We start from the raw sequence: 16136 nt of genomic DNA on the forward strand, positions 1-16136 counted from the left end.
ACACACAAGACCTTTATCAGGTAAATGACTTATAAATATACTCTCCCAATCTGTGGTTTGTCTTTTATTCTCTTAACATTATCTTTTGAAGAGCAGAAATTTAAAACATGTTGAAGAAGTCTATGTAATTTTGTTTGTGTGCTTATTTATTTATTTACAAATCATGCCTTTGATGTTATATCTAAGAAATCATTGCCTCACTAAATTTGTGTTTGTTTTTAATCCATAAGCATTCTTAAAGAGCATCATTTTGGTTTTAGCCAGATACCTTTATTTATTTGTATATTTTAATTAATATGAAATTTGTCAGATTGGTTTCCATACAACGCCCAGTGCTCATCCCAACAGGTGCCCTACTCAATGCCCATCACCCATCCTCCCCTCCCTCACACCCCCCATCAATCCTCAGTTTATTCTCAGTTTTTAAGAGTCTCTTATGATTTGCCTCCCTCCCTCTCTAACTTTTTTTCCCTTCCCCTCCCCCATGGTCTTCTGTTAAGTTTCTCAGGATCCACATAAGAGTGAAACCATATGGTATCTGTCTTTCTCTGTATGACTTATTTCACTTAGCATCACACTCTCCAGTTCTATCCATGTTGCTACAAAAGGCCATATTTCATTCTTTGTCATTCTCACATAGTATTCCATTGTGTATATAAACCACAATTTCTTTATCCATTCATCAGTTGATGGACATTTAAGCTGTTTCCATAATTTGGCTATTGTTGAAAGTGCTGCTGTAAACATTGGGGTACAAGTGCCCCTATGCATCAGCCCTCCTGTATCCCTTGGGTAAATTCCTAGCAGTGCTATTGCTGGGTCACAGGGTAGATCTGTTTTTAATTTTTTGAGGAACCTCCACACTGTTTTCCAGAGTGGCTGCACCAGTTTGCATTTCCACCACAGTGCAAGAAGGTTCCCGTTTCTCCACATCCTCGCCAGCATCTATAGGCTTCTGATTTGTTCATTTTAGCCACTCTGACTGGCGTGAGGTGGTATCTCAGTGTGGTTTTGATTTGTATTTCCCTGATGAAGAGTGATGTTGAGCATCTTTTCTTGTGCCTGTTGGCCACTTTAGAGAAGTGTCTATTCATGTTTTCTGCTCATTTCTTCACTGGATTATTTGTTTTTCAGGTGTGGAGATTGGTGAGTTCTTTATAGATTTTGGATACTAGCCCTTTATCTGATATGTCATTTGCAAATGTCTTTTCCCATTCTGTTGGTTGCCTTTTAGTTTTGTTGATTATTTCCTTTGCAGTGCAGAAGCTTTTTATCTTCATGAGGTCCTAATAGTTCATTTTTGCTTTTAATTCCCTTGCCTTTGGAGATGTGTCAAGTAAGAAATTGCTGCGGCTGAGGTTGGAGAGATTTTTTCCTGTTTTCTCCTCTAGGGTTTTGATGGTTTCCTGTCTCACATTCAGGCCCTTTATCCATGTCGAGTTTGTTTTTGTGAATGGTGTAAGAAAGTGGTCTAGTTTCAATCTTCTGCATGTTGCTGTCCAGTTCTCCCAGCACCATTTGTTAAAGAGACTGTCTATTTTCCATTGGATATACTTTCCTGCTTTGTCAAAGATTAGTTGGCCATACTTTTGTGGGTCCAGTTCTGGAGTCTCTATTCTATTCCATTGGTCTGTGTGTCTGTTTTTGTGCCAATACCATGCTGTCTTGATGATGACAGCTTTGTAGTAGAGGCTAAAGTCTGGGATTGTGATGCCTCCTGCTTTGGTCTTCTTCAATATCACTTTGGCTATTTGGGGTCTTTTGTGGTTCCATACACATTTTAGGATTGCTTGTTCTAGCTTTGAGAAGAATGCTGGTGCAATTTTGATTGGGATTGCATTGAATGTGTAGATAGCTTTGGGTAGTGGTGACATTTTAACAATATATATTCTTCAAATACATGAGCATGGAATGTTTTTCCATTTCTTTATACCTTCTTCAATTTTCTTCATAAGCTTTCTATAATTTTCAGCATACAGATCTTTTACATCTTTGGTTAGGTTTATTCCTAGGTGTTTTATGCTTGGTGCAATTGTGAATGGGATCAGTTTCTTTATTTGTCTTTCTGTTGCTTCATTATTAGTGTATAAGAATGCAACTCATTTCTGTACATTGATTTTATATCCTGTGACTTTGCTGAATTCATGTTTTAGCAGACTTTTGGTGGAGTCTGTCAGGTTTTCCATGTATAATATCATGTCATCTCCAAAAAGTGAAAGCTTGACTTCATCTTTGACAATTTTGATGCCTTTGATTTCCTTTTGTTTTCTGATTGCTGATGCTAGAACTTCCAACACTATGTTAAACAGCAGCAGTGAGAGTGGACATCCCTGTCGTGTTGCTGATCTCAGGGGGAAAGCTCTCAGTTTTTCCCCAGTGAGGATGATGTTAGCTGTGGGCTTTTCATAAATGGCTTTTATGATGTTTAAGTATGTTCCTTCTATCCCGGCTTTCTCAAGCGTTTTTATTAAGAAAGGTTGCTGAATTTTGTCAAATGCTTTTTCTGCACTGATTGACAGGATCATATGGTTCTTTTCTTTTCTTTTCTTTTTTTTCTTTTCTTTCTTTTATTAATGTGATGTATCACATTGATTGATTTGCGAATGTTGAACCAGCCCTACAGCCCAGGAATGAATCCCACTTGATCATCGTGAATAATTCTTTTTATATGCTGTTGAATTCAATTTGCTAGTATCTTGTTGAGAATTTTTGCATCCATATTCATCAGGGATATTTAGCCAGATACCTTTAGATCACCAAATTCTATTCCTATTTTTTCATAGTGTTCCCAATTTGTTGCCGAACATTCCAGTGACATTGTGTTTCTTATCCTGCCAGCTAAGTTGCTGATAAAGCCATTAATGAATGTCAACCATCTCACTCAGTGACATCCCTTAACTTGAGTTGAGTATAACCAAATTTTGGGTTTAGTCCTCTGGTTGATTGTGTGCACTCACACATTAAAATATTCTAGACAGTGTATTTTTCAATTATTCATAAAAATGTCATATTTGGAGAATCAGATTCTCTGGAAATATTTTTTTTTCCTTTTTGACATCATCTATCTATTGAAGAAGAAAACTAAATTGACCCGGCATAATTCTCCCTCTGGGCTCTCCAAACATTTTACACACACCTATCTTTTAGACTCACCTAATTTAGATATTGATTTACACTAGGCACAAATAATCAGTGACATGAATGAGCATATTTTCAGATACATGATGACTAGTAAATATCCTTTGAACCTCTTCTAGCTATTAGTTAAATTGACTTAAAATTTTGGGACTGTTTCTACCTTTTTTTTAATTGAAGGAATCACATCACTCATTTTTTTTTCACTTCACCACTCTTCAGGGTTCTCTTCTGAATTCAGAGCCCTCTGCCTCTTCTCTTGACTTCTTTTCATAAGGTTTGCAGAGAGCTCACATTGCATCATAAGGAATTTACCTCTCCATTAGGCTTTTATTGTTCAGCTTGTCATAAACCTCTTATTTATGGCTTATAATCACTCTTCCTGGGTGTGTTGCTTCCAGCTCCACACATGTCTTAGAACAAAGTTTACTCATACTATTTTCAACCACAATTAAACATGTTTCCCTTTGTATTTCCTGCGTGGCTGTTTTCCATCAGATTTCCAATTCTTATCTCTCCCTTCTTTGACATAGTAGCTCTGTTGGAGACTCAGCCTTATTGACTTTTGTGGAACAATCAGACCCATGATTCCTGCATACATCTGTCCACCATCTTTCTACAAAGAGGCTAATTGTCTTGACATGCCAATTTGTCAACATGAAAGTATATTTTATGTGAACTCTGTCTGTGGCCCCTTTAGAAAATTTAGAGATTTGAAAGTATTTTTTTGCATTCAGCTTCAGTATGATCTTGACAGTTCTGGGAGATTCTGAAAATACAACAAATAAATGAATACATGATGAATAAATAAATAAATAAATAAATAAAAACATCTTCATCCCCAGTGGGCTCTTAAATGAAATGTATATATTCACTTGATTTATTCAATGATGAATAAACCTGGTGCTTGACAACTGTTAAGTAGCATGCTTTGGCTCCATCTTCTTCCACCTGCTTTGCCTAGGTTACTGCTTTACTGTTATAAGAGTTCTGGAGAGAGGATTTTGGATTGATCTGAAGTAACATGTGAAAATGTGGTCATGGGTTCCTTATAGTCTCCAGTGGAAATTTGTCCACATCAGAGAACCTTTGCATGAGGTGGCATGACTGGCTTTATGTGTTCCAGGGAGGCCTAGTATTTGACAAGTTGGGAATGTTTTGGATTAAAATGGAAGCACGTTGGCAGAATGATGTGGGGAAGCTTGCATAATGTATAATGCCTGTCAGCACCCTGCCCTGATCGAGCCAGTGCTTATGAGTCCCTCAGTTTAATGAGTCCAATATACACCTATGAGTTTTTATAAGCTAACACCAAAGCAAGTTAGAAAAAGTTGAAACACATATGTTTTTTGACCAACTGTGATATTCTCAGGGACTCACCCATGAGACTTTAAAATGCCTATAAAATTTTCTATTGGAAGCAGTTTCTGGCAGCAAGAGTGTGCTTAGGGTCTAAATTTACACAGGCCTATGAAGGTGTGTCACCTTCATGATCTGAAGATCTGCCTTGTGGTGATTCCTTCTTCCCCATTTTTCTATAGTCTTGCATTCATTTATTTTGACTAGAAGCTGAAACCTTGTGCTTAATCTAATGCCTCTTGATCCATATATTTATTCAAATTTTGAAAGTCCTGGAATTACCAAAAGCATTCATGAGTAGTAGAGTTGAGTGCTTATAATAGAATTATCTGGTTAACTGAGGCTTGACAGTGAATGCATTTTTGTTTCCTTCCTCACTGATGAAAATCCTATTTGAACATTTCCTAACCTTAGTAAGTTCAATATAGTAAGCATAAGCTATTTTTTTCTCTAATGATTGAAAACATTGTGCTGAGGTCACATATCTGAACATTTTCTCTCATTTGGAGCAGTCCTTAGCATACAGTAGGTGCTTGGTGAATATTGCTTAGGAAAAGTGAATGAACTGCAGAGTACTGCCATTACAGAAGATGTGAGAGAAGGACTTAAATCCACACTGACAACAGGGTATGCATTGCCTGTTTTCCTGTAAAATATTGTCTCCTACTCTTTATTATTTTTTTCTAAAGATGGAATGCAGAATCATTCAATTAACTGTGAAATTTAGATGAGTTCTGATTAACAAATGATATTTTTCTCCTTGCGTCTTTGTAGAGAAAATATTCAAAAGACTGACATTATTAGTAAGAAACAGGTTTGCTCAGATGTAGCTTAAGACACTGTAAAGCTGTCTTGAGCATTCAAGAATGTAGTGGGTTTTGTGTGTGCCAAAACCCTTTAGCTTATACCATCCCAACTCCAAGATCAGAAAGTTCAGTGATCCACAGAGTCAAAAGGGGTGCAGCTCAAGCCAAAAAGAGTGACAGGATACACTGTATATATTGTATATTGCCCTCTTTTAAGAGATGCTTTTTCAAAGAAGACATGAAATGAGAATTCCCTAGCCAGGCTCTCTACTCTCATCATTACAGCATAATTGGCACGATGGTTTCCCTGACATCTGTACCAAAGATGTTGCTGATTGCTGAACGCATGATATTGGCAATAGTTGTCAGCTGTTCTGGGTTAGCGTAGCTGATGTAATCACCAAAGTTTCATTCATAACAAGCGCTCATCTTATATAGCCCCTTAACCACTTGAATATGGATTTGTGCTGTATGGGTCAAAGTTCGAGTATATATGCAGCGTGAAGCAGTCCAGAATGTTCTGGTAGGTATTTTATTTGCCAACAATGTTTCTTTCAGTTCTGTCCAATAAAAATAGTTCGAGTGGATGGATGGTGTGGAGAGACAAGGTTCTTATACCTATAGGTCTCTCTGATCTTTCATCTTTCCCCCTGAGATCTCTACTACACTTTTCATCAAAAGCACCAGATACACGCTTCGTCAGGATTGATTCTCATGGCTGTTTCACAGCAATTGATGATGTGTGCTTTCCTTGTGTAGCCATGTGCATGGTGTAACTGATCTTCCTTGTTTAGCAGTTAATAAGCACTTTTCTTTGCCTGGCAGGCTCCTACTTCTCTTTTAAGACTTGGCTCAAGCATTCTCTCTGTAAGACTCATTTCTTGACACTTCTCCTGCCCCCAGCACTTCTGCTTCTGCTCTCATAACATCATGTGTTTATGTCTGTCAAAGCACTCAATGCACTGTATTGAAATTTTGTGGTATATATCTGTCATCCTCTCTAGAGTGTAAGTTTTTCTAGGTCAGTGGCTGCCTGGGATTTCAACTCCAATTTTTCTGATTTTAATCCCCCCACAAACTCTTCACACTTTGTCACACATGGGTTACAAAGTGAAGCTATGGATGCCTGAGTTCTGGAAATTTCTAAGAGCAATACATTTAATTTAAGCACACAGTGTTACATGACTGCGCACAATCAAATCCTTCTTTTAAAAATTTTTAAATGTTTTTATTTATTTTTGAGACAGAGAGAGACAGAGCATGAGCAGGGGAGGGCCAGAGAGAGAGGGAGACACAATACGAAGCAGGCTCCAGGCTCTGAGCTGTCAGCACAGAGCCTGATGCGGGGCTTGAACTAATGGACTGTGAGATCATGACCTGAGCTGAAGTCGGATGCTCAACCGACTGAGCCACCTTCTTTTAGAGTCCAGAGTGCTAACCATTACACGATGGAACCAAGCCACCTTCTTTTAAAGAGAGAGCAGTATCTGAGGGCTCTAGCAAAGCACATACCAGGGGCCAAACTCATTTAAGAGTTGATTGTCATTGTCTTAAGTTTCCTATTGTGAGCATGATCTTTGTATAGAGGTAGATTGGCTGGAAATGTTTAGGGTCTGTGCTTTATTTCCCTTTGTTTTTTTTTCATGGTTTTGTAAGAAGATGGGAATCTTAAGTGGTCTTACAGGTTGAGAGAGTGATGTTGGTTCAGAATGGGTGGCTGTGAGCCCATGATATATGGAATGGAGGAGGGCTTCACCTCTTTTCTGCATTAACTGTGAGGAGTAAATGCTACTGAATGGGTTCAGAGACTTTCCCCCAAATGCTTAATTTCCCTCTTGAGCAGAATATAGCAGTTATGTAATCTCAGATTTGGAAAGCACTTCAAAGATTATGTTAATATATTGGTGACAGATAGATTGGGTAGATAATTCCAACTTCCCATATGCACAATGCTCAGTAGTTGGTTAATAAACCAACCATTAGCTCTTTTCTCAGACAAATGCTTTGCATTAACAAAAGGTAGAGACACTTAGATTGACTTGCTTTGTTAGCCTGATCCATTACACATACCACTTGATACAATATTCCCAAGTGGTATACACTTGTTTCTAGAGTAAAATTCAAAAAATATTTTACCAATATATGTTATAACTGTACACGTCTTAGTCACATTCTCAGGGGTACAAAAAAAGTAACTGTCTTTAATTTCCTGTCACTTGAATTTATTTCTATCTATCTACATCTTTGCAGAAAATGAAATCTTAGAAAATGCTAGGCAAATATAATCATCTTAGATTAAAACTCAGTCTATTCATGTTTTCATTCTGCCTCTTTCCCCAGGCCATGCCTTCATTTTCCAGGATTCCATGCAGGAACTTTTGGACTCCCAACAAGCTCCCATCGGAGCTTAACAGGTAGGAGACACAGGCCCAAGGACTCTTAGAAGTTGTCATCAGGCAACTCTTCCTGCCACTCTCTAGTCCTTCTCTAGTCTTGTCTCATGGAATCTTTATTGAATCTAAACTGACAAACTCATGATAACCAGTATTACTTCTGTCCTTGTTGTTCAAACCAGGACTCAAATGATGCAGAGGATTCAAGAATTTTCAGCTCAAAAGCCTTCTTCACAAAGCCATAGTTTCTTCTAAAGATTCATGATTGTGTTTGAGCCTCAAAAACTGAGTCTGGATCACTAGATGTTGGGCATGTTGGAGTTGATTTTATTATAAACTTTTATGGCATACATATATATTATATATGTATAGTTTTTCATGAGTGAATATTTAAAAAAAAACCAAACTGATCAGTAACTTTCTGTATCTTGGCAGTACAATTCAACTCTGAAAGTATGAGGCTGGAACACCTGGCTGCCTGGACTTCTGGTGGCAGGGACTCTAGGAAACAAGGACGTGCAGGAGATGGAGGCCATACATTACAAATTATTCAAATAATCATCATTCCACATATATGGAATCATTCATTTTTATAAGTCTGATGAGGCATTAAATGTTATGATACTTCTAATCTCATTATAATAAAAGCTTATTCTTTTTTTTTAAGTTTATTTATTTTTGACAGAGACAGAGTGGGAGCATGAGCCGGAGAGGGGGGTGGGCAGAGAGAGAGGGAGCCTCAGAATCCTAAGTAGGCTCCAGGCTCCAAGCTGTCAGCACAGAGCCTGACGCGGGGCTCGAACTCGTGAACTGTGAGATCATGACCTGGGCTGAAGTCGATGCTTAACCGACTGAGCCACCCAGGCACCCCTAAAAGCTTATTCTTATAGTCTACTGAAGGGCTCAGTTTTTTTTCTCGTGAAATTATTAATCATAATCAATAAAATATGGAAGAGGATAATTTTTTTTATTTAAGTGCTTCAGCAGAAAATGTATTTAAACATAATAATTTTAATTTTACATATTTTTCATGTTGTTTAAGATAAGGGTATATTTTGAGGGGTGGACTAGAGTGCTTTATCGCCATTGGAACGTAGGATTAAAATGGTCAGTAATATTGTGAGTGTCTAGCAGTTGCCCTGGGCGCTGTCTGGCAGGCCCCTGATACCCTGAGGAGAGCAGAGCCTCTGGAACCAGACTGCTTGATTGCATATGCTGGCTTTTCTCTCTCTCTCTCTTTTCATTGTTTCAAGTTTTTATTTAAATTCTCATTAACATATGGTGTAATATTGGTTTCAGGACTAGAGTTTAGTGATTCATCACTTACATGAAACACTTAGTGCTCATCCCAACAAGTGCGATGCCCATCACCCATTTAATCCATCCCCCTGCCCACCTCCCCTCCAGTAACCCTCAGTTTGTTCTCTATAATTAAGAGTCTCTCATGGTTTGCTTCTTTTTCCCCCTATATTCATCTGTTTTGTTTTTTAAATTCCAAATATGAATGAAATCATATGATATTTGTCTTTCTCTGACTGACCTATTTCACTTGGCATAATACTCTGTAGCTCCATCCACATTTTTGCAAATGGCAAAAATTCATTCTTTTTGCTGGCTGAGTAATATTCCATTGTGGTGTGTGTGTGTGTGTGTGTGTGTGTGTGTGTGTGTGTGTGTGTATCTATATCTATCTATATTATCTATTCATCAGTTGATGGACATTTGGGCTCTTTCCATAATTTGGCTATTGTTGATAATACTGCTATAAACATCAAGGTGTGTATACCCTTTGAATCAATATTTTTATATCCTTTGGATACCTAGTAGTACATTATTGGATTGAAGGATAGTTCTATTTTTAACTTTTTTAGGAACCTCCATACTGTTTCAGAGTGGCTGCATCAGTCTGCATTCCCACTAACAGTGCAAAAGTGTTCCCTTTTGTCTGCATCCTTGCCAACATCTATTGTTTTCTGTGTTGTTAGTTTTAGCCATTCTAACAGGTGTGAGGTGATACCTCATTGTAGTTTTCATTTGCATTTCCCTGATTATGAGTGATGTTGAGCATCTTTACAAGTGTTTGTTACTGACTTTTCTCTTAATGAACAACCTACCTATGTGTTCAACTTCCTTACCTGTGAGATAGCAACAATAACACTACTGCAGAAGGTTGTTGTAGGGATAAAATGAGTTAATGTATGTGGAGAGTTAGGTCAGGGAATGAAATCTTAACCATTAAACCTTGCCTTTTACCCAAATCCAAATGAACACTTTTTCCCTCATAAACATGATGTCTCAGGGCCATAATCATTAGACTGACAGACTTCTCACAAACAGAGGACAGACAGACTTGTTTCAGAATACTCCTGTCAATGGATGTTGTCAGGTTACATCCTTGGGCAATTATTGGATATTTACCATGTGTCAAGTGGTATGCTTGGGTGGATGGCAGGAATATGAAGTGGCCTTAAACGTGGTCTGTCTCCATGGAATTTAGAAACATGACAATAAAATGGGCACATAATGGGTAGTTTTCAGAGCAAGATAGTTTGCACAGGGTCAGTTGAAACCATAATTGTGCAAAGAGAGTTTAGCTTATGTTGACATGGACTGGTTGTCCAGGACTTTGTATGTGGTACTCTACTTCATGCTTCTTTTATTAGAAAGATATCTTTTTCCTCCTTGAGGAAGCTTTCACTGACTCTACTGCCAGTCTCCTCTGGCACACTGGGCAAAGAATGGGGAGGGCATTCCATGTAGGAGGAACAATATAAACAAAGCACTGAAAACATTGGAGAGCAAGGAGATCCTACATGGGATTGGTTTTGTGAAAAGGTAGTGTGTACCATGGAACGTGATAGGAGTGTTACTGAGACAGGGCAGGTGATGGCAGGCCATCAGAAGCTTTTAGGCAAAATATTGTTATAATCAGGCTTTACATGTTAGGAAATAATCCAATGTCCATGTGGAGGATGGTGTTCCCAGAGACAGGACGGGAGATAGGGAAATCATTAGGAGGCTATTGTAATAGTCCTAGTGAGGCTTGTTGCTGGCACTTGTTGTGGCTTAGTCAGTGGTCATAGGCATGGAGAGGAGGGCATGAGCTATTTGGGAGGAAAAATCTGCAGAGGTCAGGAGTCATATGAGTGATTGGGATTCATTAGAATATGTCATTGCCTGAGATAGGGGACATAGGAAAAAAAGCAGGATCAGACAGATGGGAATCGTGAGTGTAAAGAACCCATTAGACATCCAGATAGCAGAGTCTTGTTGAGGTCAGATGTGAGTCAGTTACTAGCATATGTGGATGAAATGGGCCAGAGAGTATGTGGACTGGGCAGAGTGGTAGGCCAGGATGCGGTCTGGGAAACACTCATATTTAAAGGTGGGAGGAGAAAGAAGAGACACAAAGGAGCCTGAGAAAAAGCAGAGATGGGGGCGGGGACAGGACTGTAGGGAATGGGAAGGAAGTGGGAGGAAACCAGTGTGGCTTACATTTGAAAACTTGGCTAGTCAGGTTTGGAGAGACAAACACTAATTATAAGAGAATAGGCAGAAAATAGGTAAGCAAAGGGAAGTTTGAATAGGAAAACCAGGATAATCCTGCTGGAATGGTCCAGGCATGGGGTTGTGACTGTATGAACCAGAGTGACAACAGAGAATAGAAGAAAAGGACACTAGGAGGCTGGTAGACTGGGCAAAGATGATGCTATTGTCAGGAAGGTCATCCCCAGTCAGGCTACTTCCAGGGATATGTTCTTCTAGGTTGATCATAGTGTAGAAATTACATATAAAACAGAATGTAATAGTGTTATTATTGAAAATCAGATTCTATTTGTATATACTAGTAAAAAGTGTTTCAGTGATGTTTTTCACAGGCACTCACTTTTTTGTAATTTATTTTGACAGAGAGAGTATGTACAAGTGGGGGAGGGACAGGGAGAGAGAGAGAGAGAAACAGAGAGGGAGAGAGAGTCACAAGCAGGCTCCCTGCTGTCAGTGCAGAGCCTGATGTGGGGCTAGATCTCATGAACCATGATATCATGACTTGAGCCAAAATCAAGAGTCAGATGGTTAACGAACTGAGCCACCCAGGTGCCCCATGGGCACTCACTTCTTATTTAAATGTGCTGAGACTGTGCCTTAAAGTGACAAATAAAGATAATACAATTTGCATCTCTCAACTGGAGGGCAACTAGTATAACATACTGTGTAAACTCTCAGACTCTGCTAGTTCCCACTTGTTTAAAGATGGAGCAGTAGAATACCTTCCTGAAAATGTTGTTTTGATAACTCAATGAGATCAGTGTGCACATAAACATAGTGACTGGCACATGATAAGCACAGAAGAAAAGATTCATTGTTAGTGTTATTCTTATAGTGGAAGTTACTCTTATGTGTGATTTTTATGCAAATTGAAATTTATTGTACAGTTTCAGTAATTTGAAAATTATTATTATAAGTAAGCTTATATTTGCTTCCAAGCTATTAGCAAGAAGGAGATATTATTAGCAAAATAAAACGTACAGAAATTATTAAAAGGAAATATTTACCTACTTGAGAAAGCTGCTTTTTCACCATTTTAGGAAAGCTCTTCATATACACATGATTGAATTCCATGTAAACTAAAGCTAATGTGCAGATAATTGGAGTACATTAGAAGTTATTCAAATCTGTTAAGGAGTGCAGAATGTCTACTAAATAACATTTAGCCCAATTTAGCCACAGGGAACTTAGTCTTAAAATTCTGTTTGTTTGTATATATTCTATAGCAGAAAAATTGTATTCAGTTCAGAAAATATTTCTTTCCAATAGGTCAAAATTACCAGGGATTTGGTAACTTTTTAGTTTATTTTGGGGTGTGTATGATTTTATGGCCGAGACTAGGAAGGGCTTTATTTTATGTTCCCTCTGAAATGTGGCATTCTCTGGGACTGTATTATACATATGGGAAGTATTCACTAAATATTACTAGTATTTGTGCAGAAATAAAATAAAATTTTTGTAATAATTTCAGAAATTGGTTCATCATTGCATGCAGTTTATTGGAACATTTTAATGTTTATTTTAGTCATCTAGTGTCAGGATAGGAAGATATCTTACTTTAATTAATGGTTTGATTATCTTCTGGAGCATGTATTTACATATTATTTCTCTTTCTTTCCCAGAGAATAGACTAATTCACTGTAACTAGTCTTCCTGAAAATTTGATGCTTACCATCAGGCTGTGGCTATTGTATTTATGAGCAAGCAACAAGAGTCAGGTTTCTTCTCATGGACGACTAAGGTTTCATATCAAGGAGTATTTTATTTATCAATCTCATTTCCTTCATCAAACTCTGTGAGATGTGATCTATTTTAAACTCAATATGAAATATACTAAGATTTGTAACAGTCTTGAAGTAAATTGATTTCTCAAAAGGTTTTTCAGTTAGCTATTGATTTCCCTTTTCACAACTGTGGTTTTGGTCTTCAGTGTAGAATAAAGAAAAGAGATGAGTTTCACCCTTCCTTGTCCAGGGTGAATTTTAGGCCTTCTTGAGTTAAGTCAAAAGAGAAATTATTATATAATCTTTCACTCCCATTGTAGGTGAGATTGCTCATCCATTGTAATGAAGATATTTCTCCCCCCTCCCCCCATTTGACAATATCTGTTTCCTGTCTTTGGAGAAAAGCAATACCTTTTCAGAAACGAATCTGAAGGGATTCCAGCATGGTCTGTATGGCCTGATTTAGTTGGAGGTAGGGGGTCAAGTTTGAGAGAAACTGTCTGAACTGGGGAAGAAGATCCCCAAGATGCCAGAACCCCATCTTGATAATGTTTTTGGTCTTCCTTCTTCGAAATCTCTAAAATATCTATTTCAGGGAGTCGTACTGAATAAAATATTCCAATGAGGTAATCTAATTGTTTATAGCACTTCACTAAATCCAATAGTTTATGTGCATCTATAACTTTATATTTTGTGACTTGTGAAATGACCTAAACCTCATTGATCAAGTCAGATAAGACTTGGTCTTCCCAATCACTGTTTTAGTTTCTCCAAAAGAAGAAGAAGAAGAAGAAGAAGAAGAAGAAGAAGAAGAAGAAGAAGAAGAAGAAACAACCATGCATTAAAAAATGGGCAGTACTTACCAAGAGCAAAACAAACAAACAAACAAACAAAACCCCCTTTTAGGAGCCTGATGCTTGATGAGACTTGACAAAAGAAATGAATTCTGTGATAGATCCTCTGATTTTAAGTCTAAGGAGCCCCTTTGTTAGCATTATAAGCAGTATGCAATTAAAAACACTCTTGGTGAATCTTTTTATTTTTCTTAAACATATTGTGATTTCCCAGTCTCTTATTTTTCCACATCTATTTCATCTATTCATTGAGGTTTCAAATTCCCTTAAAAACCAGATAAAACCTTTTTTTCCCCAATGATAAGATTTCAAGCACAAATAGAGTGTGGGGGTTGAGTAATTCACATTCACCCTAAGGTATACAATGACTAACACCAGTCTTTTCACAAAGCAGAGATCATTTGCTCCTCAAATCAAGGGCCTGAAACTGGTCTGTTCTAGGAGCAGGCATAATGCAAATTGGATGTGTTGTTCACCATTTCTTCTGTTTCCGTGTGACTCTGTTTATGTCTTGAATCACCAGATTGACTCTATATATCACCAATAACACATTCATCACTTCTGCATGTTATCTCTTGGCTTTTGGATAGTGTATAGAATTGGAATAATTATAACTCAGGCTGTTCATAGATTAAAAACATATGATTTGAAACAAACATACCTTTAAGAAAAGACAACATTTGGAACTTGTTATCTTGTAAGAATAATTTTTTTTGAAAAGACAATCGTATGGGATTCTAATGCTCTGGCTGACCTAAGAGAGGAGCAGTAAGGGGCTTAATGCTTTTCTTTCCTCACACAGTTTTCCTGGCCAGTGCCTGCGATCTGAATGATTGGCAAGCCCTGTAACTGAGTTCTTGGGAAAACAAATGATCTCATAGATGGAGCTGCTCCATGTTAGGAAGTGCAAGAATTATGAAATGCAGTCACAGCAGGGAAAGAAGTTTGTTTGCATTTGGATGGCGACCTTTTGTTTCTAAGGTACCGCGGGGTGGATGAGGCTAATAAATACCTTTACTGGGGTCCTGGGGAGAAATTCTGGTTTCTTTTCCCTACCCTCCTCTCATTTAATTCTTTTTTTGATCTGGGTTTTTGGCAGCACCTCTGAATCATGGGATATGCTTGAGGCAACCAGGTGAGAATACCTTTTGGCTTAAATTTGATTCCAGGAAGCAGAGCTTCCTGGTTCCTGGCTCTTTTAGAGCATTCATCTATGTAGCCCCTTAGTGGTTTATGGTCATTTGTCTATGTTGAAGTGATAAATATTATTTCCTATATGTTATAGGAATTCAACAAGTTTAACTAGTACCCTTTTACATCTTCTCGTATATTCAGGAAGCTGTAGATAAGGGGGAGAGGTGGAGATCTTGCCCTGGGGAAGGGCTTGTTCTGTGATGGGACTGAGACCAGGAAGGAGAGGTCTCAGTAGTCTCAGTCACCAGCACATCTGGTCATTCCAGATCCTGTCAGTTCTATACTCCATACTCTACCTGTGTCTATACTCTACCTGTGTCTGGGTAGCTCCTAGCAACCTAACTTAAGCTTTTATCTTTCTGTGGTCTATTTCTTGAGTGCTTTCCTGGACTCTTGGGCTCAGAATATTAACAAAGAAGAATCTTCTTCCATCCTTCTAGTTTTGATCTCCAAGCCTCTCCTGATTTTCCTCCCTTTTAAAGTCTTTTAAAATAGACTTTATTTTTCAGAAAAGTTTTAGGTTCACAGGAAAATTGAGTAGAAGTACAGAAATTTCCTATATACCTCCCACCTCCCTCACTATCAACAGGTAGCAAGACAATGGTGCATTTATTGCAACTGAGAACCTACATTGACTCATCATTATCACCCAGAGTCCATAATTTACATTAGGGTTCACTCTTGGTATTGTACATTTTGTGGGTTTGGACAAATGTATAATGACATATAGCCATCATTATAGTATCATGCAGATAGTTTCACCACCCTAAAAATCCTTTCTTCTCTGCCTGTTCACACCTCCATCTTTCCTAACCCTTGGCCACGACTGATTCTTTTACTGTCTCCATAGTTTTACCTTTTCCAGAAGGTCATATATTTGTAATCATATAGTAAATAGCCTTTTCAGGTTGTTTTTTCCACTTAGTAATATGCATTTAAGTTTTCACCATGCCTTTTCCTGGCCTAATTGCCATTTTTTTTAAAGTGCTGAATGATATTCCATTATCTGAATGTACTACAGTTTATTTATCCATTCACCTACTGGTGGACATCTTGGATGCTTCCAAAGTCTGGAAATTATGAAGGAAGTTGCTATAAACATCCTTGTGCAGTTTTTTGTGGGGA

General features: G+C 38.0%; 1 long non-coding RNA gene across 1 annotated transcript in view; it reads left to right on the forward strand.

Moving 5' to 3' along the window:
- LOC113598502 (uncharacterized) overlaps positions 1 to 16136 on the forward strand; it is a 299088-nt gene that overhangs the window by 150042 nt on the left and 132910 nt on the right. Inside the window, exons 4-5 of the long non-coding RNA XR_008298486.1 lie at positions 7641 to 14798; positions 14917 to 14952. This is a non-coding gene — a long non-coding RNA (uncharacterized LOC113598502). The remainder of the gene's footprint in view (positions 1 to 7640; positions 14799 to 14916; positions 14953 to 16136) is intronic.

Source organism: Acinonyx jubatus, chromosome B2 (assembly GCF_027475565.1).
Source record: "Acinonyx jubatus isolate Ajub_Pintada_27869175 chromosome B2, VMU_Ajub_asm_v1.0, whole genome shotgun sequence".
NCBI classification, from domain to species: Eukaryota; Metazoa; Chordata; class Mammalia; order Carnivora; family Felidae; genus Acinonyx; species Acinonyx jubatus.